This window comes from Dendrobates tinctorius, unplaced genomic scaffold (genome assembly GCF_039654945.1).
Source record: "Dendrobates tinctorius isolate UK_male_01 unplaced genomic scaffold, ASM3965494v1 ptg000028l, whole genome shotgun sequence".
NCBI lineage: Eukaryota > Metazoa > Chordata > Amphibia > Anura > Dendrobatidae > Dendrobates > Dendrobates tinctorius.
Window position 1 is genome coordinate 7,566,617 of NW_027361696.1, and position 23,722 is coordinate 7,590,338.

Sequence of the window (23,722 nt, forward strand, 5' to 3'; positions counted from 1 at the left end):
TATTTGAAATCCTACCAAGTTTGTTATATTTGGACCTGTTTGTTTTGTAAATTTGTGCATTCTAAAATATTACTTTTCTGTTGTTCTTCAGCTTCCTGGCCACTGGCCTGTCTTATGCTGCCCTACACCATGAGTTTCTGATTGGTAGATCTACCATTTCTGGCATAGTCAGGTCAACATGTAGTGAAATCTGGACAAGACTACATCAAGTCGTCATGCCCAAGCCCAGGATGGAAGACTGGTTGAGGATATCAAGGGACTTTGAGGAGGAATGCCAGTTTCCAAACTGTATTGGGGCCCTTGATGGCAAACATATCCGGGTGTGTAAGCCGCCGAACTCTGGCTCCCAATTCTTCAATTATAAACAATACTTTTCTGTTGTATTGTTGGCTCTGGCCAACCCTCAATACAAGTTTATAATTGTTGACATTGGGGCCTATGGAAGGACGGGAGACTCTAGAGTCTTCAATACTTCCATTATGGCTTGGCGGCTACGCACCAACCAGTTGGATCTACCACCACGCCAGCTACCAGGATCCACTCAAGAATCTGTCCCTTATGTCCTTGTGGCAGATGAGGCGTTTCAGTTAACACGCAATGTCATGAGGCCATACCCCCGGCTCAACCTTGACCATAGGCGCAGAATTTTTAACTTGCGCCTATCACGTGCTCGGCGACTGGTGGAGTGTTCCTTTGGCATTCTTTGTGCCAAATGGCGTGTACTTCAGTCTGCCATTCAGCTGAGTGAACAAAATGTTAATGAAGTAGTGAAAGCCTGTGTGGTTCTTCATAACTTCACCAGGATACATGATTGTTCCTCCTCTGCTGGTGTTGTGCGTAGGCCGGACAATCTTCGTAGGGTGAGACCACCTATCAACCCTCAACATAGACCACTCTCTGGCCTCAAAGTGCGTGATATTTTCACTAATTACTTTCTGGCACCTGAGGGGGAAACTTCTTGGCAAGAGCATGCTGTCTCTATGTTGTAAATTTTTGTTTGATGTGTGTCCAAAAATATATATTTCTACCCCTTCTGAATCTATAACTGTTTAATTGCATTGGTAAGCGTATGTTGATACGGTTTTTGAGAATTGAGACAGAGACATAAAGTGTAGTAGACAAATTTTTACTTTTGCCTTTTTTTTAGGGTTTTTTTTTCTTAAAGGCAAACATATTCTTGCCCTATGTAAAACTTGGGCAATGGGCCAAATTGACCATTTTGCAGATTTGAACATTGTTGCAAAATAAACTTTAAAAACATCCAACAAAAGATATAATGCAATAACAACATTGCAACATTAGACAATTGGATTCCAAAGTCAAAAAGAGGAGGTCTCCATCATCAAAATGATATAAAAAATATAATACAAACATTTATTATGAGTGTTTTCAAATCATATTAATAAGCCACCATGACATGCAAGGCTACCTTATGCGTTTCTGAGACATATTACATGTCTGCAAAAAAGACAATATTTCAGCGCACTATACAGGGAAACTCAAAGGATCACATTACAATACTCACTTGATAATACATAGAGAGAGCGTGATGTTCTTGAGGCTGTTTGCCTTGATTTGGAAAGAAAGTTAGCTGCCCACAAATTTACGAATTTTATATGGACAGCACAGCTTTTCTATGTATTATCAAGTGAGTAGTCTATTTTGATCCTTTGACTTTACCAGTATAGCGCGGTGAAATATTGTATTTCTTACAGACATGTAGTATGTCTCAGAAATGCGTAAGGTAGCCTTGCCTGTCATGGTGGTTTATTAATATGCTTTGAAAACCAACATAATAAATGTTCGTTTTATAGTTTTTACATCATTTTGATGATGTAGAGCACCTCTTTTTTACTTAGGATTGTGATTTTTAGCACCAGTAGTAACACACTGGACATCTCCTTCCATCAGTCCGCTTATGGACACTGATGTACAGTATGCATCAACAATTTGCTTGTTTGTAGCCACTTATAAATTGTGGAATGTTGGGGAAGGAGAAGGTGGAAGAGCAGCCTGTGGTTGCTGCTGACTATTTTGAGCAACATCGCCCTGTGTGGGGGCATACTGTTGCCCATGATGTTGGTACTGACCTTCCTCCTGTGATTGTTGGGGGTAGTGGCCAGAGTAATACTGCTGAGGGGCTTCTTTTTGGGGCAGGTAGGCCCGTGTCTCATACCCACCAATATAGCCATGTCGTCCCCAACCAGGTCGGGACCAGCCTCCAACACTGGGTGGGAAAAAGTGGCCATATTGGTGGGGTTGGCTAGAGGCAGACATATGTTGCTGCTGTAGGGAAGGTTGGGTAGGGGGAGGAAGGGGGTGAGGTGTAGGACCACGTATTTGAGGATGTTCAGACCCTGCTTGAGCAAGCATCTGTGTGGGTGGTCTCATGCGCATAAGATTTCTGGGGGAAAGCTGCCACCTCTCCAGATATTCAAAAAGCTCATATGGGGTATTGGGGGGTGTGCTTGCATCAAGCAGGATCTGAAAACATCCTCGAATACGGAGCCTCACCTCACGGGAAAGGGCACGGGGATAAAGGGCAAGGCTACGTAAGTATGCCTCCTCCCCATCATCTGCATTGACTCTAGATAGGTAATTTAGGACCCCAGTGTCCACATTGGTTCTGCTATCTTGAACAGCCATCTGCCGCCTTCTTCGTCCTCGCTGGGATGTTACAGCAGCCTGTGGGGAGCCCCAGATCTGGGCAGTTGGGCTGCTGCTTATGTTGCTCTGCTCCTCCAGTATGGGTGATGGCCCAGCAGCAGACGGTCCTGGTGGTGGTGTTTGTTGGGCAGGCAATGGGTTCTCTTGTGATGACTCTAGTCTTCACCCATGCTTCTTGTTGGGGGAGAAGATGGGCTAGCCACCTCATCCCCTACAGGATCAATTATGGCCTCTGTCTCTGAGCCCATTCCTCGATCCGTAAGGTTGGATTGAGTTCTGTTATGAAATACAACAGAGCCAAAAATACATCAATATTTTTGGCCCTGTAAAGTATGGGTGCAATGTGGTGTGAGGTATCTACTTACGGTCTCAGATCCAGAATTGGGGCGAGGAAGGAGAGGCGGTCATAATATACGTATTTTCTTTTTACGTAGCCCGCATCCCCACTCCTGGACCGCTGTTGACGTTCCCGCCGGTACTGATCCCGGATGCTGCGCCAGCGTTTCATAACATCTTCCACTGAAATGTGACAGGAAATATTATCAATTTCACATATTTGATCGGTCACATTTGCTACCAGTAGTCTAGGCATGTGGCCTTCTGGGGTGTGCTTTCTAGGCAGGGTGGCATATCTAATTGGCCCATCCAGGCTAGATACACAGGGTCTGAATAGTTCATGTATCAAGTAACTACACTTAATAACTTGGTTGGCTAAGAGGATGAGGAGCTTGTGGCCTGGGCAAAATTATGGCAGTGTGAAACTATGTGTCACATCAAAATCTAACCGCCTCATGAGGAAAAAAGTAGAAGCACAAGAAGGGGAGGGAGGCAGAATCTGTATGCATTTTTGGTTGTGAGGTAATTTTAATCATTTTTGGGCCTTGTACTTACTCAGTTTCTACTGCTCCTCACGTGGCCGATCACCAAAGTCATGGAACATCTGGCGACATATGCGCCTCCATGACGCCTCCTTTCTTGCCCAGTTTGCATAATTGGCATCCCGTTGGTCCCAGAGTTCTGGCCGCTCCTGTACCAGTACAATGAGCATCTCCACATTTAGGAAATATGGCGCCATGACGCTGCTATACTCCGTGGAGGCTGACTTCCTGGATGTCTGGAGCACTGTTTGTGGTGATTTGCATGTCAATGCTGCGATTGGCACGGACCGTAGAATACACCCGAGAAATATACGGCTGTTGGGAGCAAACCCATAGAGAATAATTTGTCCGTGTGTAATGCGTGCTTTTAACGCCTCTCACTCGTCCGTATTCCTCGCCAGTGTGACCCCGGCCTTTTGCGCATGTCTGCATCCGTATGTAATCCGCATGGCGAGATTTTCTCGCCGCCTTGCAAAATGGACATATAATGGAGCCCTATGACAGGGTTTCTAACAGAAACGAAATAATAGATATAGACACATAGAATGCATATATATATATATATATATATATATATATATATATATATATATATACAAACAAGTCATTGAGACAAACATATATATATACTGTATATATATATATATATATATTTCACAGAGTTCTTCATAGCAGAATAGCCGCTCTACCCGCTCTACCCAAGTGCATGACCTTACATTTATCCCCATTTAACTCATTTGCCATTTATCAGCCCAAGCTTCTAGCTTACAAAAATCCTCCTGTAATATAAAATTGTCCTCCTCTGTATTGATTACCCTGCAGAGTTGTAACATGTAACACCAGTCACTGCCTCACAATATATATATATATATATACAGTATATATAAATTTTATATATATAGTTTTTTGTTTGCTATTGTTTATTTTGAAAGAGACACCAAAAGGCACTTGAAAACCGATCACAATGTAAGAAAGTGCAGTAAATATCGCCAGGAGTGCAGTAATATGTAAATGAACACTACAATGTTGTCGCTGAGGAGATACTGTATATTGCGGCCACAATATGCTACTAGTGACAGCAAAGAACTGGTGTCATCTAGATTTCATGAGCACCTCTTATGACTCCAATAAATGAGGATATAGATATTTTCACCAAAGCCTTGGTGTCACATATACAGTATATATAAATACCATCTAAATGCCGCTAAGATGTCATAAATAACGCAGTGATATAACAATGAATTGTTACCTTAGCCGTTGATGGTTGATTCCTGGCTGTTTGGGAAAGCTAGGTTGCAGCCACTGTTAGGAAAGTAGGGTACGTTGACTGTTTAGGAGAAGTAATGCGCTAACGCCGCCAGGAAAGCTGGGTGCTGCGGTGTCTCCGTCCAGAAAGCTGGGGGTAGGAGCGGTGTCAATCTGATCCTGCGGCTGGCAGTACAGTCTGGGCAGTGCGCGCAGTTGGAGTGCACGTGGCACAAGCAAGCGTGTCTCGTGTGTCGGCGCGCGAACACGGACCGCCGAACACAGAAGAGGCAGGTGACGGAGGTCTGCGGAGCCACGCACTGCTGCTGTCTGTCCGTGATAGGTGCGGTATATGGAGTTCGGAGATGCTAAACAGGGCTGTGCTAGGCGGTGAGTAAATCAGACGCTGCCTAGGTCAGTGGCAAGCAGAAAAATCACTGCCGATAGACCTAAGCTGTGGTGCCGCTTCTAGTTGGGGTAGTGACTTCACTCCCAGACCAATGGTCGGGTCTATGAGAGGGATAGTAGAGTCTTAATCCAACGCGTTTTGGGAGCTAACGGCTTCCATCATCAGGGACAGTGCAGCCCTACTAGGATGAATTCTTAAATGTCGCGGTCAGTAGGTTAGGACAGTCACGTGACCAGTGTCATGATTGAGTAACTGCACGCAGTGAGAGGGTTAATAGGCAAAACTGAAGACAATGGCTGAAGTTGGAGCTGCACAGGACATATATATATAAAAAGGTTTGTTGAAATGTAGGATATTTAAGTGAAACATGGAATAGAATAAAATGGACTTCGTATGATATCCTGCATATTCAGAACCCCTTGTGTGATTATTGTAAATTACTACATATGGTTTCTTAGGATGTACTATGTTTAGGCCTTCTTAGGTCAACTAGATAATGCAAAAAGGATTCCTCAAGGATGGTTTGGATGTTTAGATTAAAACAGATATAGGGTCCCCAAAACATGGGTGCATATGTACCATGGGTGCACTCCCTTGTGTATAAAGTGTACGGTGTACCCCTTGGGATCGATTGTAAGATACTGTATATTGATTTTCAATTTGTACTTTCTTATAAGGTTATTTCAGGGCATGATATGAGTATAACTTGCTAGAGGTTCATTTTATGAAACTGATGTTCTAGTAAATTTGTGGTTATCTCTTTAATGAAATAGTTGTGATAACTGGTAAAATTAATTATAAATAAATTACTATCTATAGTTGCACTTGGGAATTGATGAATTCATAATACTGGGTTACAATAACAAATGGGAACTGAAACAGGAGGGTTTATTTAAAACCGAACAGTTCCACGTCGTTGTTCAGACCATGCAGTTTTAAGGTGTTCAAATTAAAAATCCATTCAGTTTCTTTGCGAGACATTGTTTTAAATGTAGTTTCCACCCCTCCAATCCTTCTTGACAACTTATATCCCCCATATTTGTATCACTTTAGGGTCTCCTCCATGTTTTCCTAAGTAATGTTAGGATAGAGGGTGGTCATGCCCTTTTTTCTTGTTATTATTGATGTTTTAACCAATCCTTTTAGAGAATTTTCTTTTTGTGCATCCTATATATTTTTTTATTACATGGGCATTCAATACAGTAGATGACACCCTTTGTGTGGCAGGAAATAAAATCTTTTATATTGACTGTTTCATTGCCCTGTTGAAAAGTGGTTCTTTTGCATGGAGGTAATGTGTGACATACTTGACATCTTTTGCATGGAAAAAATCCCTTTATGCCAAAGTATGGGGTAATTAGACCGTTCCTATATTTGGTTTCTTGCACCGTGGGGGCTATAATATTACCTACATTTTTGGCTTTTCTGTATATAAACCTTGGTTGACTGGGTAGTAAATCCCCCAAGATTTTGTCTTCTTGTAATATTTTCCAGTGTTTTTTGATAATGTTCCTCATAAGCTAATTCTGGGGATTATGTTGTAGAATGTATTAGGATGTTGAAAAAATTTCTTTACTTTATGTTTTATTTTTGTTTCTAGTATTGTTATCAGAGATCAGTGAGTGTCTTGGTATTTGGCCTACATTTAATTCGTAATTTTTAGCCTACATTTATATTTTAAATATTTGGCCTACATTTAATACCTAATTCCAGCGGCGTGCACCTCCCAGATTGTACCGCCAGCCGCAGGATTAGATTTACACTGCTGCACCCAACTTTCCGGGAGGCGTTAGAGCACTACTTCTCCTAAAAAGTCAACATACCTTACTTTCCTAACAATGGCTGCAACCCAGCATTCCCAAACAGCCAGCAATCAACCATCAATGGCTAAGGTAACAAATCATTGTTATATCACTGAGTTATTTATGACATCTTAGAGGCATTTAGATGGTGTTTATATATATGACACCAAGGCTTTGGTGAAAATATCTATATCCTTGTTTATTGCAGTCATAAGAGGATTCCATTAATGCCACACTATGTATGATTACATGATTTTATTAACTGTTAGATGAAGCGAATGAGGCATCAGATTTTTTTTAAAATCCAAAAAACTTTATAGGGATTACAGCTCCAACAGCAAGGGAGCTCTTAGGAACTCCATAGCACCTAATTCCAATCTGGTGCCCTAACCTCCCAATGGCAACAGAGGGGGGGATTCGTTCACAAAAGGGAGGTTCACTAATAACAATTTTAAGAGAACTGTGTCCCCTATAGGGACTGGCCCCCCTAAGAAATTCCTTCCCATCCACAAAGGTCATATGCCTATTTCTAGTCCATTGACAAACATGTTCCTCAAACAACAAAAAGATACTGATAATATTGAGACAAGGGTGGATCTGATCACCACTGAATCACCTGAAACCAATGAGAACACACGCAAGGGGGTTGAACTAATTACAAACAAACTAAAGGCCTTTACACTCTCCACTGGGTCAAAACAGGACACAGGGATCAAATCAACATTGAGGAGTGTAAAAATGGAACAAAGACAAAAAACCTTTTTGACACCCAGCTCCATTTGGGGGCCATCATTGAACAGATAGAAAAAATCAAAAAAGAAACTGGCCACATCCACAAAAATTTTGTCGGACAATGAAAGAATTGATCAGACAAAAACTTCACCTAACCGACCAGGTGGAGATTAACCTCCTTGATTTCAGTATACATGAGATATAAGAGGGACCATCCTCTCAAAAAGTATAATTTATCCTAAATGAAATAGAAACAGATGGTAATAAGATTGTTATTGATAATACTGAGAGGCTTAAGGCCCCGTCACACATAGCGATCTCGCTAGCGAGATCGCTGCTGAGTCACAATTTTTGTGACACAACAGCGATCTCACCAGCGAGATCGCTGTGTGTGACAGCGATCAGCAACCAGCCCCCCTGCCGGTATCGCTGATCACTGCCGGAAAGGCCACAACTTTTTTTTGGTCGCTGGTCTCCCGCTGGCCACCACGCATCGCTGCGTGTGACAGGCGGGAGACCAGCGATCTGCTGGTAACTAATGTACACATCGGGTATCCAAGGGACGCGCATCCCTTAGATACCCGATGTGTACGTTAGTGTATTGTAAGGGTTCCAATGGATTGTATTGAATAAGAAAAATGCTCACACAAGAATTGAATTTACTAAATTGATTTGCTTAATAAGTGATAAGATTAAATAATAAACAATATAAAACTATAAATACAAATGCATTAATCAGAAACAAGCATTATTCATACGTTACATTATTCAGATAGACGTCGACCAGTCATCCTCCAGGAGCCAAAAGAGACTGAGCACATATGTCCTGGTTCTTTTAAATGTCCAGTTAAAATGTCTGTTCAGCCCCACCATGTGGGGAATGATGTCACAAGTCTATTGTGCATTGGCTATAAACACATCCCCTCAATACCTGTTTTAACCAGTATATAATACAGGAAGCTAGAGGGGGCCTCATGTGTGCCACATGGCAGAAATACAGCAAGCTGGAGGAGGGGCTTCAGAGCACAAGATAACATCCTTGGAAAAGTTAACACACTCAATCTAATTAGGGTAGTTGCCTTGAATATCAATGGTCCTTTGTTGATGGATAAACAAATGACCAGTAATTTACATTCCTTTATCTTAAGTAAGTTTCAGTGACATTTTGCTTACCTCATCTCAGTGTATATTATATTAAACTGATTGAAACCATATAAAAATAACTCATAGTATACATTCCACCCCTGGTTTCAATCACTTTAATTAATTAACCTGCCACTAAACTATTCCATTTATCATTATTTGCATTGCTCCTATATATATTTATTTGCTACCAATAGAAAACCGTTTTGGTGAAAAACAACATCCTGGGCTTAAAACGGAAAAAATCAAAACAAAAACAACATTGGACCAGCAGGTGCTGAAATATCAAATGTCTGTAGAAATCTTCTTTCTTCGGATCTTCTTGACCGCAATTTATAAATGGTTCTCTGTTGCAGGGAAGCACGGGGAGTATTATGCCCTCATCACTTTGGGGTGATTTCACTACTTTCCCTGGTTAGCAAAAGAACAGACTCTAAAGAGCAATCTGTCCCTGCCCTTCATGACATTAACCCCTCGGTGCAGGTGTCCAATGACTGAGCATAAGAGTCCTTTCATCTTCTATTGCTGCAGCTGTTCAGGGCCTCACTTTATATGCCATTTGCATCAGCTGGCTGTCATGAGGATTCACCCTGGTAACGGTTCAGCATCATCTGGGCACAGTCTCAGCGCTCAATTGGACATCTTCAGTCTACACACAAGACACAGCCTGCACTGTGGGAAAGTGAAATTCACAATCATACTTGAAAGTTCCAAAGTCTTGGCAGAGTTAACTCAGTCCAAAGCAACAGTCCAAAATAACGCAGTCCATAATATATTCACGGTCCAAGATAGAATAACTTGTTCAATATAACTCAGTCCTGCTGGCTTGTTTTCCACCCCTTGATCAAATGAATCAAACAAAATTACCGTAGGTTTGTTGGTCCAAATTAATTATGCCCAGAAAGACCTTTGAAATTTTCTACTGTAGCAAATATTTCTACTCTAGATAATAACTACTACATAAAATATATCATATGTGTATGGACTTATACACTGAAATAAATCATAATATCAAAATATCAGATACCAGTTATCAAACACATTAAATTCATGTCAATCACATTTGCATAATAACGATGATCATAATTATCATTACAATCATGTTCATGGAAATCACAAAATAATGTTACTACTAATCAGAATCAGTACAATTAAATGTTAAGGAAAACAGAACCCAAACCAATTTGCTATTAACCCAATTCTAGCAAATTATTATTTTTACATCATATATCAGCCAGCGCATACTTCATAGTATGCTCACAGGAGTATTTCTCATCATATATCAGCCAGTGCATACGTCACAGTATGCTCACAGGAATATTTCTCTAAGAAACTCTAGAACGAAAACAAACATCATTAGACATCAAAAAATGGCAAAACTGTTCAAACAACAATTTTCAGGGATGTTCCACAACTTTTATAATTAGTCCATGAGGGAATCTTGGCAGGTGGTGTAGTATGCCATGGTATTGGAAGAGTGCAAGGGGCGGTTACAGTGGGGGCTTTGCATGCCTCCATCAGGTGTCCCACCTCTATCTTTCCAACCCCTATCTCATTTGTCACCACCCTCTTGGGTCTGGTGATCTGCAATTTACTTTTCCTCCTCAGATCCTGCCATCTTCTCAACAGGTCACTTGTAGAGATCCCATATATCTCCTGGAATAGAACTCCACTAGCTATCAGGTCACAAAACAACTCTTTCCTGCTCTTTCTAATTTGAGTATCATTCTTTTTTCTCCTTTCTTGATCTACTCTCTTTACTGTACTATTTTTTGATACTTTTGCTCTCTCTAGAGCAGATAGCTGGGAGATTAAATTGCATGCTGTGTAGACATTAGTGGAATTTCCCATAAGTGCACTGAACATAGTGAACAATGGGGCTTTGTATGACGTTGGAGCACCTTCTATGAACTTATTCTTCATCAATATTGTCAATATTGCAGCATCTGGTCCCTTCCAATCCTCAACAACAGCAAAATGATCATTCAGATCTGGCAAAGGATTGCGAGTTATGCCACCTATACCTGCTATTTCTCTCAATCTCTGAACTCCATCTGCAAGAGACTCCCATCGTGGTATTAATTCCATGGGAGAGTCATACACTTGTGCCACAGAATCCCTCACCAAATGCAGCAAAGAGAAATTCTCTGCAGTGTCCCTTGCACGTCCCATTTTAAGATGCACCATAGGATCAATACAAATACTACAAAGTCCTACTGCCTCAAGACGGTTCAAGATTATAGTATCGGCTCCCTGATCCCATAATCTGTGAATCCATGCTAACAAATGTTCTCCTGCTTGCTGCCTGTATCTGGTAGCTAATTCTGTTAATTCTCCGGCTGTATAATTCCTAGTTTCCTCGGTCATTGAAACTTCTGCTCCTGTAGATGCGTTTCCTGCAGCCATCCTATCTCCACTACGCTGTGTGACTTCTCTCCTAGTTTTAGTAGTCACAATTGGTCTGGCTTGCTTTTCTTCCTCATCTGTCTCACTGTTACAGCCATCCCATTCTAGCAGATCTGACCATTTCTCCTGTGCAATCATGGTTCTAATCTGTGCAGTACAAATATCTGACACTGGCCGCTGTCTCCTCCTGCGCCTATTCTTATTCACATTTTTCACTACATAAGCTTCAAAATTCCTTTGCATATTGTCATGCTGTTTCATTTGGTCTCTCAAGGCTGATTGCAAGCTAATCCTTTGCTCTATAGCTGTATGCAGCTCTAAACGCAAATGATCTATCTCCTCCTGTAATCTATGGGACACTTGCACACAGATCCATCCAACGGCTGCTGCAGCTTTCTGCTCTTTTGCATCATACCTTGAGAGATCAAATTTGCCAGCCACATCCTGGGGAATTGATAAGCGCTGTCCCTCCATATATTTGTTACATTCCTGTGCCATTGGGGTCCACTTTCCTGGTAACACCCATTCTGGCAAAGATCTGACACTACTCTCAACTGCTTTCCTACTCTTAACAAACTTATTCAATTTTGCAAACATTTTTATTTAAAACAATCCCACTTCTGACACCAATTTGTATTGTAAGGGTTCCAATGGATTGTATTGAATAAGAAAAATGCTCACACAAGAATTGAATTTACTAAATTGATTTGCTTAATAAGTGATAAGATTAAATAATAAACAATATAAAACTATAAATACAAATGCATTAACCCCTTCACCCCCAAGGGTGGTTTGCACGTTCATGACCGGGCCAATTTTTACAATTCTGACCACTGTACCTTTATGAGGTCATAACTCTCGAACGCTTCCATGGATCCCGGTGATTCTGACATTGTTTTCTCGTGACATATTGTACTTCATGTTAGTGGTAAAATTTCATTCAAATAACTTGCGTTTATTTGTGAGAAAAACGGAAATTTGGCGAAAATTTTGAAAATTTTGCAATTTTCCAACTTTTAATTTTTATGCCCTTAAATCACAGAGATAAGGCACACAAAAAACTTGATAACTAACATTTCCCACATGTTTACTTTACATCAGCACAATTTTGGAACCAAAATTTTTTTTTGTTAGGAAGTTATAAGGGTTAAAAGTTGACCAGCGATTTCTCATTTTTACAACACCATTTTATTTTTAGGACCACATCACATTTGAAGCCACTTTGAGGGGTCTATATGATAGAAAATACACAAAAGTGACACCATTCTAAAAACTGCACCCCTTAAGGTGCTCAAAACCACATTCAAGAAGTTTATTAACCCTTTAGGTGCGTCACAGGAATTTTTTTGAATATTTAAAAAAAAATGAACATCTAACTTTTTTTCATAAAAAAAATACTTCAGGTTCAATTTTTTTTATTTTACCAAGGGTAACAGGAGAAATTGAACTGCAAAAGTTATTGTGCAATTTGTCCTGAGTACGCAGATACCTGATATGTGGGGGGGAACGACTGTTTCGGCGCATGGCAGAGCTCAGAATGGAAGGAGCGCCGTTTGACTTTTTCAATGCAAAATTGGCTGGAATTCAGATTGGACGCCATGTCACGTTTGGAGAGTCCCTGATGTACCTAAACAGTGGAAACCCCCTACAAGTGACCCCATTTTGGAAACTAGACCCCCCAAGGAACTTATCTAGATATGTGGTGAGAACTTTGAACCCACAAGGGCTTTACAGAAGTTTATAACGTACAGCGGTACAATTAAAAAATCATATTTTTTCCACAAAAATGATCTTTTCACCCCAATTTTTATTTTCCCAAGGGTAACAGGACCCTAAAAGTTATTGTGCAATTTGTCCTGAGTACGCTGATACCCCACATGTGGGAGTAAACCACTATTTGGGCGCATGGCAGAGCTCGGAAGGGAAGCAGCGCCATTTGACGTTTTTGGCTGGAATTGAGATCGGACACCATGTCGCGTTTGGAAAACCCCTGATGTACCAAAACAGTGGAAACCCCCCACAAATGACACTATTTTGGAAACTAGACACCCTAAGGAACTTATCTAGATGTGTGGTGAGAACTTTGAACCCCCATGGGCTTCACAGAAGTTTATAACATAAAGCCATACAATTAAAAAATCATAATTTTTCCACAAAAATGATCTTTTCACCCTCAATTCTTATTTTTCCAAGGGTAACAGGACCCTAAAAGTTATTGTGCAATTTGTCCTGAGTACGCTGATACCCCACATGTGGGGGTAAACCACTATTTGGGGGCATGGCAGAGCTCGGAAGGGAAGCAGCGCCATTTGACGTTTTTGGCTGGAATTGAGATCGGACACCATGTCGCGTTTGGAAAACTCCTGATGTACCAAAACAGTGGAACCCCCCACAAATGACACCATTTTGGAAACTAGACCCCCTAAGGAACTTATCTAGATGTGTGGTGAGCACTTTGACCCCCCCAGTGCTTCACAGAAGTTTACAACGCCCGGGCGTGAAAATAAAAAATTCGTATTTTTTCCACAAACATGATCTTTTAGTCACCATTTTTTTATTTTCCCAAGGGTACCAGGGGAAATTGGACCCCAAAAGTTGTTTTGGCGGTATGATAATAAATCATTATTTTTTGCTTCGTTTTTTATTTTTATTTTTTAAGGGGTTCGCTAAAGGGGTTAACTAATGGGACAGTTTTATAGGGCAGGTCGTTACGGACGCGGCGATACCTAATATGTGTACATTTATTGTTTTTTTTTTTAATTATTTTAAAAAAATGAATTTATTGGGGAATATTTTTTTTTTTTTTTACTAATTTATTTGGCGATTTTTTTAAATTTATTTTTACACTTTTTTTTTAATTTTTTTTTACTTTATTACATAGTCCCAGGTGGGACATCACTGTCCTGTGACAGATCGCTGATCTGTCACATCACAGATCACTGTGACAGATCAGCAATCTGTCACAGGCAGTGCACAAGGCTTCCTCATGCCTGCGCTTTGCAGGCACTGAGGAAGCCAGCTTCCCCAGGCCCCCGAAGGCCCCCGTCGCCATCTTGGATTCGGGGGCCTGGAGGATAGGAGCCCCCCGCAGCAGCGCTGCACATTGCGCTGCCGTGGGGGGCTCAGGGAAGCACGGAGGGAGCCCCCTCCCTGCCGATGCTTCCCTTTAACTCCCGGTACACCGCGATCGCGTTTGATCGCGGTGTGCAAGGGGTTAATGTGTCGGGGGCGGTCCGTGACCGCCCCTGACACATTGTGCCGGGTGTCAGCTGTGATAATCAGCTGACACCCGGCCGCGATCAGCGGCGCTCACCACGTGGGCGCCGCTGATCGCGGTAGACGTACTATCCCGTCCCCGGTCATACGGGCCCGGGTACCGTGGACGGGATAGTACGTCTCATGTCAGGAAGGGGTTAATCAGAAACAAGCATTATTCATACGTTACATTATTCAGATAGCCGTCGACCAGTCATACTCCAGGAGCAAAAAGAGACTGAGCACATGTGTCCTGGTTCTTTTAAATGTCCAGCTAAAATGTGTGTCCAGCCCCACCATGTGGGGAATGATGTCACAAGTCTATTGTGCATGGGCTATAAACACATCCCTTCAATACCTGTTTTAACCAGTATATAATACAGGAAGCTGGAGGAAGGGGCCTCATGTGTGCCACATGGCAGAAATACAGCAAGCTGGAGGAGGGGCTTCGGAGCACAAGATAACATCCTTGGGAAAGTTAATACACCCAATCTAATTAGGGTAGTTGCCTTGAATATCAATGGTCCTTTGTTGATGGATAAACAAATGACCAGTAATTTACATTCCTTTATCTTAAGTAAGTTTCAGTGACCTTTTGCTTACTTCATCTCAGTGTATATTATATTAAACTGATTGAAACCATATAAAAATAACTCATAGTATACAGTTAGTTACCAGCTTCCTGCATCAGCTCTCCTGTTAACCCGCTCTCCTGTGGGGGTTTTGCCAGTGATAGTTCTGTCCTTGGCTGAGCAGCTGACCTTGCTATACCTGTGTATACCATTTGTTCCCATGTGCTTGTCCAGTGTATGATCCAGCTTGTCCCTCATTTTGTGTCTGCGCTCTGATTCTGTACCTTTGCTACTTCTCTGGTTCTGATCTCTGGCTTGTCCTCTGACTGCCCTCCTTGTCTCTGCCCTTGGTTACTGCGATCCTGTCTGGCTTTTCTGACTTCGGCTTGTATTTGACCGTTCTTTAGTCTTTGTCCTTGGATACTGTGTTTCCCTCTGGCTATTGAACGCAGCTTGTCTGACCGCTCTCTATCTCCCTTGCACAGAGCTTAGCTCCTTCTCCAGCCATTCTCCCTGTGCTCACGTGTCTCATGTCCTGTTTAGTGCAGCTTGCTCTCAGCAGCAGCCATACACTTCTATTAGTTACTGCTGTCTCCTCATTCACAACCATAGTGTTCATTCCCTGGACACAATCTGTGTGTCTGTCACATCTTTTTTACCCAGGGCTTCCTTCTGGAACAATGTCATCATGAAGTACCTGTCAGTAAAATCAGTAAAACGAAAAAACGCCCCAGAGGGAAAAGAGGGAGTGGAAAATACAAACAAAAAAGGGAGGCCATCCCTGATGTAAAAAAAAAAGTACCAACAAATGGAACTGACATGGATACAGCTACCAATGATTCTATCAATAAAAGTAAAAATATTTTTAATTTATCCAGTTATAACCTTTTGTCTACAGAAACCTCTCTACTACAGAAAGGTCTTTATTTTTGCCCCATCCATAACAATAGAGACATAGATCTATTTATGGACTTCCAGTCCTTCATAAGAAAGCTAACACACATTTCTCCAAAGAAAACCTCCTTCAGAGCACCAAATCAATAGAGGATCCCCTTTATCACACAGGATTAAAAGGAATGTCTAATTTTTACCCCATCCAAAGTCAAGGCCACCATTTGATAACTTTCTCTGATCTTGTTTCGAATGACTTGGACAAAATCAATTTGACACATAGTAAAGGGGGATCCACTCTTACCCCAAAAGAAAAAGAGGCATTAAAATCCCCAAAAGAGCCATCTAGACCTTATCATCTGCATGGCAGAAAAAGGAAGGAGGGGGGGAATAGTGGTACAAGACCGGGGCAATTACCTGGCAGAAGGATTGAGATTATTATCTGACCCTAAAATTTACAATAAGGTTGATAACACTCAATATAATAATGCAGTGTTCACTTATAACGCTTTAAAATCACAAGCCGATAGACAGAATATTCTGAACAAATCAGAGAAAAATTTTCAAAGAGTGGTCAATCCCCCGATTGCATTTTTTCTATCATCTCCCCAAAATCCACAAGGATGCTGAAAGACCCCCTGGGAGACCTATAATTTCAGAGATAGGGTCGCTGACATCAAACCTTGCAAATTATGTGGATGTAGTGATGCACACAAATGTAGACCAACTACACAGTTACTTAAAGGACTCCAGTCACTTAATCCGACTTACAAAGGACATTCCATGGAAAAACACATTTGTTTTCATTTCCATGGATGTATCCACCCTCTGATTATTTAGGGCTGGTGTGTTTTAAAACATTCATTGACATTGATCCAAGGTTGACACCCACTTAAAAAGATTTTCTGAATGAAAGCATGCAGTTCATACTCCATAATAATTTTTTCACCTTTCAAGATACCCGGCCTATACCATCAGATACTTGGGACCTTTATGGACTCGAAGTCAGCACCAACTTATGCAACTTTGTTCATGGCCATCTTCGAGTCCACCTTCATTTACGGCAGTATATATGCACCCAATATTATCATTTATATACATTGCATAGATGATTTATTCTTTATTTATGACAATTCAAAGGATGATGTGGGGTCCTTCCTCAAGAATATTGGAGATAATACCTGGGGTTTGGGTTTCACCCCACGTAGTAAACCCTGACACAGTCGACTTCCTTGACCTCACTTTCTTTCATGACAATAAAAAAATTCACACAAGAACCTACTTTAAATCTGTGGGTGCGAACAATTATGTCCATTATCATAGAAGACACTACACCAAATGGTTGAGGAACATTCTGCTCAACCAATACAAAAGAATCAAGAGGAACTGTAGTATGGACATAGATTTTATTTATCAATCAAAAATTTTATCACATAGATTTCTTGAAAGAAGTTATCCAAAAAAATTGATCTATAGAGCCTTCTCTGAAAGCAAAAAAATTGAACGGACAGATTTAATCTCTCATAATAAAAAAACTAAAACATCAGTATCTGATACTAAGTTCAATTTCAATTTCATCACCACCTTTTCAGCCCAGAACAAGAGAATCCATCTGGTTCTGAAAAAACATTGGGGCATACTTCTCAATGATCCCATATTGGGGAAGTTTCTTGCCAACAATCCCCTGATAACCTTCCAAAGGGTCCAGATATTAAAGAACATGTTGGCTCCAAGTCGGCTAAAGAAAAAAGGATTTGAATCCCTCTGTTAAAAAGCTCAGACAAGGCTCCTATAGATGCGGCATCCCGAGATGCCTACGTTGCTCCAACATTATTCATAACACCAAACTTTTACATCAGACAGTGAAAATTCAGATGAATTGAAAACCAAATACCATTTGACCTGCCAATCCAGTTTATCTACTGTATGCCATTATATGTGAATGCAAGAAATTATATGTGGGCAGGACAACGCAACAGCTACATAAAAGAATAACCTCGCACAGGTATAATGAATGTAAAAGAAGGATTTTTACAGCATGGCCTTTCTAGGCTTTATGCGATATTATATCACAAAAAAAGGATTTTCTTTAGGGTGATCCCTATTGACCATGTCCCTCTTGAAATCCCCAACAGACTCAGGAAAGAGATCTTCTGGATTCACAAGCTGAACACTATAAATCCTCATGGTCTTAACAAAACGAATGATTTGTTCAATTAATTGAGACTTTTGTGAAACTACCACCAAATAAAGAGATCAAACCAGATCCACCCACGGCTCAATGGATTAAAACAGCAACAGGAGAGTCCTGACAAAGAATGAATGGTTTAACACCATAGATTCAGGTACTCCCCTAACTTGCAAAATTCATTTAACCACTTTTTATAACTATAGTTTAAAAAAAATGTTTTGTTTCTCTGTATTTTTATTATAAATGTATGAGCAATGTTTTTAAGTGATATATTCCATTACGCTCCATAATTGTTTTGTGTGTATTTTATAATGTTATAAATGTTTAAGTCTGATACCCTGCCCACTGGGTGTGGCGGGGGTTTTTTGAAAGGAGGCATCTCTGTGCCTCTTTTGCGATAAATAACAGACCTTGTACAGTATGTGTTTATGTATAGATTGTCCTGAGGAAGTGGTGTGATCACCACGAAACGCGTAGAAATAGTCTATTTTTCCATTATATCAACTTGGACTCGTCTTGCATACTATTCTGACAGGCAAGCAGCGCAGTCTCATGCCCCATTCTCTTCACCTAACAAAGGATCATCGGTTCGGGGTTTGCAACAGCCGCCAATGCTAAGTACAGTGGTTGTGTCTTATTCCCTTTATATTCCCTTTATCTCGGATAAGACCCTATGTGCGCTCTATATCCCTTCTAGCTACACGATTTTATCAATGATATTCTCCTTGTGGCCATTCATCATGTTCATGTACTGTTGGCAATAAGCAACCACAACTCCCTACAGTGCTCATGAAATCTAGATGACGCCAGTTCTTTGCTGTCACTAGTAGCACATTGTTGCCGCAATATTCAGTATCTCCTCAGCGACAACATTGTAGTGTTCATTTACATATTACTGCACTCCTGGCGATATTTATTGCACTTTCTTACATTGTGATCGGTTTTCATGTGCCGTTTGGTTTCTCTTTCAATCTATTTTCTAAATACTTTTGCAACAGGTGGTTGTTGTTATCCAAACAGGCAGCTAAAAACCAATATCTACCTTATTGAGTCTTGTTTTTTTTATTTGTTTGTTATTATTTTGTTTGGTGACCGGACCAGAAGATGAAAGTAGTTATTAGTTATTATTCTGTGCATATGTATAATATGTGTGTGAGGAGAGAATGAGCAGCTGGACCAAAAATGTAAGCTATGTTGTGAGGCAGTGACCGGTGTCACATGTAGGGGGCGCTGTGAGTTCCCCCAGGATGTGGACGGAGCCATACTGAGGCTATGAGAGTGCAATGCAGTCACAGTCATAGCTGTGGTTGCAATGCAGACTAAAGTGAATTTAGGTCTTGGACATGATAGTTGTCCAAGGCAGATTTTAGGGAAAAACCTGCTCTGGGCTTTTGTGTATTGAAACAGACTACAGATGGAAGTGGTGCAATCCATTTCATTTCCAGCCCGGATTTTAAATGTGGCTGAAGGCCACAGGTTGCTAGTTAAAACACCTGCAGTATGGGGTTTGGGTGTGTCAGGTTTAGAGTCAGTGTCAGTCTGGTGTTGGCAGGAGCACTGAGCAGGAGGCTCTGCAGGCTCTACCTGTGTGAGGGAACGCAGGCAAGCGGAGCCAAACAGCTAAGCCAGCTGAATAGCCAGGCACCCACAGTGTACACAGCGGTGCAGTCGCTCATGGCAACTGGTCAAGAGGAGGACTGGCGTGTTTAGTGAATGTAAACTGGAGGATATGATTCCCAGCTGCAATCCAGAGTATATTGTGTAGTGCTGTGAGTAGAGCATTAACACGGTGGTGCAGTAGCCCACGGCAAATGGTCTCAAGAGGAGGACTGGCATGTGTAGAGACTGTAATCCAGAGGATATGTTTCCTGGCTGTGATCCAGAGGATATCGTGTGCTATGTTTTTATCAGTTGAACATTAAAGAGACATTTTTGCTTTGAACTTTGATGGGTCACTGCCTCATCACTGCACAAGGTGCTACAACTGCACTACAATGTACACAGTGACTGCACCAGCAGAATAGTGAGTGCAGCACTGGGGTATAATGCAGTATGTAACTCAGGATCAGTAATATATGTACACAGTGACTATACCAGCAGAATAGTGAGGTAACTTACAATCAGTAATGTAATGTTTGTACAAAGTGACTGCACCAGCAGAATAGTGAGTGCACCTCTGGAGTATAATACAGAATGTAACTCAGGATCAGTAATGTAATGTATGTACACATTGACTGTGTATGGCTAAGTTCCCATGTGCATTTGAGTTTGCAGCGTATCATCCGCATGCAAAAATGCCTGCATGCACAGTGTTTTTTATCCACATCATCTTATGCATGATGGCAAAAAACGCTGAGTGTGCATGCATTTGAATGCGTTTTGGCATGCATTTGCATTATTTATGCACATGCGTTCGATATTTCCAAAATTTTGAAGTAGCTTTTCCTTGACACCAGACACCCAATGGGGGTGCCTCATGGAATTTCTATATATATAGACACACTGCACTGAGGAAATCCTCGTCTTTGGCTGCTTTATCCAGCTGCAAGATGAATCTTGACATGGAGAGCTTCTATGATAATCTGGATTTACAACTGAAATTGGCTGTTGTGCTTTTGCTTGTCAAGAAGAAAGAAGAAGATAAAGACTGAGAAGATGTTGTTGTCGCTACTGGCAATACCCCATCCTTGAACTCCGAGAGAGCCGTTGAGCCTACCACTCTTTGTACACTGAGTTGTGTGCAAACCCTCAGAAGTTTTTTGACTACACAAGGATGTCTGAACAGAGTTTCGATGACTTGCTGAGGATCCATCACCAGGCATGACACACAACTCCAGCGAGCAATTCCTGCTGAGGATGTTCTGTTGGTGACCCTGAGGTACGTAATTGTGAAAAACAAACACATGTTCATAGGTATTATTGTTAGAAAACCCATGTATTAATTTTTATTTTTTTCCATTTTCTGTTCGGCAGATTCCTGGCTACCAGAGAGACCTTATCATCTCTCCATTTCCAGTTCCGGATGGGAGTGTACACCCTTTATGGGATTGTTGGAGACACCTGCAGGGCTTTATGTGACGTTCTACATCAAGAATTCCTTCCCAACCTACAATTGAACTCTGGCTGGAAAATGTTGAGAAATTCAAGGGCATTTGTGATTTTCCTAACCGTGTGGGTGCTGTAAACGGCATACACATTCGGACTATGAAACCTGCTGAAAGTGGAGCCGAGTATTTTAATTACAAAAAATACTTTTTGAGTGTTCTCATGGCGATTTCAGATGCTGAATGTCGATTTGTCACCATGGACGTTGGCTCATTTGCACGAGGAAATGACTCTCAGACTTTCAAAAACTCTGACATGGGCCAACATTTATATCATAATAATTTCAATTTTCCACAGCCATGACCAATTCCCAACACTGAAGGACCGCCAATGCCATTTCTTGTGGTTGGGGATGAGGCCTTTCAAATATGTACCAACCTCCTAAAACCTTACTCAAGTAGTGACTTAAATCACACCAAACTGAATTTCAACTACCAACTAACAAGAGCATGAAGAACTGTGGAGTGTGCCTTTAGCTTGCTGGTATCTAAATGGCGCATTTTGGGAACAATCATAAATCACAAAATTGAGACAATTGATGAGGTTGTGAAAGCGTGTGTTGTTATGCACAATTTCATCCTTGCAAAAGAGCGACCCAACTTAGAACCTGAGGAACCTGTCACATTGCATGATTACCAAGATCACCCTCTGAGAACTACAGTGGAAGTTGCCCAAATGAGGGATAAGTTTGCTGCATACTTTGTTTCTGATAATGGACGTGTGGCATGGCAAGACAGAATGGTTTAAGCCGCTAAGTAAAATGTACCTGTAATGTTAATATGTACCTGTAATGTTTGCATAATTAAATAATGCATAATTAAGTAATAAAATACCTGTAGTAAAACACCTGTTACAAGTTCCCTCAACAATACAATACACACATGGGTGTTTGCGGTGGAGGCGCTTAAAGAGACAAAGAAAACACAGATATTGCAAAGAAAATAAAAATTTTATTTAACAAAAAAAAATTGAGTATAGGATCGGGGTCTGAGGGTGAGATGAGGTGGACCTTGGGGGTGTGGAGCTGTGAGGATTGGGTGGTAGTTGATGAGGAAGGGGTTACAGAGGAAGGGGCAACAAATTGAAGGATTGGATCATGGATGGAATCATGGGAATGGATAGACAAACTGGAAGGTACAGACACAAGGGAAGGTAGTGACACATTTGACAAGAGACACATTGCTAAGTGAGGGTGGAGGTGGTGGGTCCAATTTTGGCAGGGTTTTTTGCCTCCGGGTATTCGTCCTAGTGGTAATCTGGTTTTTTGTCCTTTGTTTTCTTTGTCGAGTGGGAGTGGTGGTTTCTGTAGTAGTCTTCTGACGTGCTGCTGGACTTGGCAGCATGGTGGACACTGCTGGCTGCAGGGGTGCTGAACTTGGGAGCGTGGTGGATGATGAACTTGGGAGTGTGGTGGCCTGCGTCTTTACCGCCACAAAAGGATTAAACATGTACTGTTTTGTATGTGTTTTGTGAGCAATGAGAGTTATGCTTTCTCTGCTAGAGACCACAACACATACACACAATTCACCTCACTCCCTCAATTGTCTGGAGCGTAGAGCTTTGCAGACACACTAACTGGGAGGGGGAAGAGTCAAGAGTTGTTGTTTTTTGGCAGTGAAGAAGGAGGAGAAGAACGCTCTTGGAAGCCATTAGACATGTGCTCTATCCAGGAGTAGAGCTAAGAAGCATCAGGGAATCAGCCACTAGACCATCCATGCTTTCAGAGCAGGGTGGAAAGCTGAGAGACTGTGTGGGATTATACAACCAACAGCATCGTGTTTACCCCAGGAAAACTGCAGCGAACTAGGATCAGTGAAGGATTGTTCAAGAGGGAACTTGAGCTGCCTCACACAGGACCCAAGCTGCAAGTTGCCAAGGGGGAAATACACAGTGAGTAGTGCTATACTGAAAGTTTGTAAACTCCGGGAAGCCTTGGTCCCTGAAGGGATTAGAATAGCAGGAAGCATACACTTAGTCACAGCAGAGCGAATGATAACTCCCATTCTGCAGAAAAGACTGTAACCTGGTGAGAGTTGTAATATCTCCTCTGAACTGCACCTGAACTACAGTAAATGATAAAGTGACTTTTCTTGTCTCCTGCCTTATTACTCCGTGCCTTCTACTTCCATCACAATCTCTGGGGGTCAGCCCTGGTTGGAGAGGGTTAAACATCTACACTGCCATCACCATCTACTCCCCCAGGGATCATCTGCAGTGCCAGCTATACTACAGTCGAACACTTCAACTGGCATCACGAATCACTACATAAAATTTATCCCTAACCAATACTCCTCTTTTACATGACTGCCTGGGGCCACGGACCAGGTCACCGCCACTGTGACACATCCCTCTAAGATGACCGGCCCGGTACCGAGTATCCCACGGCCCCTGGGGCGCGTCATTTTGGCGTCACGAACAGGATTCGA